The following is a 2,500-nucleotide window of genomic DNA, read 5'->3' as shown; positions in this document are numbered from 1 at the left end:
TAACTACAAGCACAGCAGAGAGAGAGTAAGAGAGAGAGTGAGAGAGAGAGAGAGAGAGAGAGAGAGAGAGAGAGAGAGAGAGAGAGAGAGAGAGAGAGAGAGAGAGAAAGAGCTGAGAACAACAACCACAGAGAGAGAGAGAGAGAGAGAGAGGCTGAGAACAACAAGCACAGCAGAGAGAAAAGAGAGAGAGAGAGAGAGAGCTGAAAAAAACAAGTACAGCAGAGAGTTAGAGAGAGAGAGAGAGAGAGAGAGAACTGAGAACAACAAGCACAGCAGAGAGAGAGGGAGAGAACTGAGAACAACAAGCACATCAGAGAGAGAGAGAGAGGAGAGAGAGAACTGAGAACAACAATTACAGCAGAGAGAGAGAGAGAGAGAGAGAGAGAGCTGAGAACAAAAGCACAGCAGAGAGAGAGAGAGAGAGAGAGAGAGAGAGAGAGAGAGAGAGAGAGAGAGAGAGAGAGAGAGAGAGAGAGAGAGAGAGAGAGAGAGAGAGAGAGAGAGAGAGAGAGAGAGAGAGAGAGAGAGAGCTGAGAACAGCAAGCACAGCAGAGAGAGAGGGGGGGGGGGAGAGAGAGAAAGAGCTGAGAACAACAAGCACAGCAGAGAGAGAGAGAGAGAGAGCTGAGAACAACAAGCACAGCAGAGAGAGGGAGAGAGAGAGAGCTTAGATTAACAAGCACAGCAGAGAGAGAGAGAGCTGAGAACAACAAGCAAAGCAGAGAGAGAGAGATCTGAGAACAACAAGCACAGCAGAGAGAGAGAGAGCTGATAACTACAAGCACAGCAGAGAGAGAGTAAGAGAGAGAGTGAGAGAGAGAGAGAGAGAGAGAGAGAGAGAGAGAGAGAGAGAGAGAGAGAGAGAGAGAGAGAGCTGAGAACAACAAGCACAGCAGAGAGAGAGAGAGAGAGAGAGAGAACAGAACAAGCAAAGAGAGAAGAGAGAGAGAGAGAAGCAAAAGAGAGAAGAGAGAGAGAGAGAGAGAACGAGAACAACAAGCACAGCAGAGAGAGAGGGAGAGAAAGAACAACAAGCACAGCAGAGAGAGAGAGAGAGAGAGAGAGAACTGAGAACAACAATTACAGCAGAGAGAGAGAGAGAGAGAGAGAGCTGAGAACAACAAGCACAGAGAGAGAGAGAGAGAGAGAGAGAGAGAGAGAGAGAGAGAGAGAGAGAGAGAGAGAGAGAGAGAGAGAGAGAGAGAGAGAGAGAGAGAGAGAGAGAGAGAGAGAGAGAGAGCTGAGAACAGCAAGCACAGCAGAGAGAGAGGAGAGAGAGAAAGAGCTGAGAACAACACACAGAGAGAGAGAGAGAGAGAGAGCTGAGAACAACAAGCACAGCAGAGAGAGAGAGAGAGAGAGAGCTTAGATTAACAAGCACAGCAGAGAGAGAGAGAGCTGAGAACAACAAGCAAAGCAGAGAGAGAGAGATCTGAGAACAACAAGCACAGCAGAGAGAGAGAGGAGAACACAAGCACAGCAGAGAGAGAGTAAGAGAGAGAGAGAGAGAGAGAGAGAGAAGAGAGAGAGAGAGAGAGAGAGAGAGAGAGAGAGAGAGAGAGAGAGAGAGAGAGAGAGAGAGCTGAGAACAACAAGCACAGCAGAGAGAGAGAGAGAGAGAGAGAGACTGAGAACAACAAGCACAGCAGAGAGAGAGAGAGAGAGAGAGAAGAGCTGAAAACACGCAGAGAGGTAGAGAGAGAGAGAGAGAGAGAGAGAACTGAGAACAACAAGCAGAGAGAGAGGGAGAGAACTGAGAACAACAAGCACAGCAGAGAGAGAGAGAGGAGAGAGAGAACTGAGAACAACAATTACAGCAGAGAGAGAGAGAGAGAGAGAGAGAGAGCGAGAACAACAAGCACAGCAGAGAGAGAGAGAGAAGAGTGAGAACAACAAGCACAGCAGAGAGAGAGAGAGAGAGAGAGAGAGAGAGAGAGAGAGAGAGAGAGAGAGAGAGAGAGAGAGAGAGAGAGAGAGAGAGAGAGAGAGAGAGAGAGAGAGAGAGAGAGCTGAGAACAACAAGCACAGCAGAGAGAGAGAGGAGAAGCGAGAACAACAAGCACAGCAGAGAGAGAGAGAGAGAGAGAGAGAGCTGAGAACAACAAGCACAGCAGAGAGAGAGAGAGAGAGAGAGAGGGATAGAACAACAAGCACAGCAGAGAGAGAGAGAGAGAGAGAGAACTGAGCACAGAGAGAGAGAGAGAGAGAGAGAGAGAGAGAGAGAGAGAGAGAGAGAGAGAGACTGAGAACAACAAGCACAGCAGAGAGAGAGAGAGAAACTGAGAACAACAAGCACAGCAGAGAGAGAGAGAGAGAGAGAGAGAGAGAGAGAGAGAGAGAGAAGAGAGAGAGAGAGAGAGAGAGAGAGAGAGAGAGAGAGAGAGAGCTGAGAACAACAAGCACAGCAGAGAGAGAGAGAGAGAGAGAGAGAGAGAGGTGAGAACAACAAGCCCAGCAGAGAGAGAGAGAGAGAGGCTGAGAACAACAAGCACAGCAG

The sequence above is a fragment of the Coregonus clupeaformis genome, chromosome 23 (genome assembly GCF_020615455.1).
Source record: "Coregonus clupeaformis isolate EN_2021a chromosome 23, ASM2061545v1, whole genome shotgun sequence".
In the NCBI taxonomy this organism is placed as follows: Eukaryota; Metazoa; Chordata; class Actinopteri; order Salmoniformes; family Salmonidae; genus Coregonus; species Coregonus clupeaformis.
Note: the sequence above shows the minus strand (reverse complement) of the source record.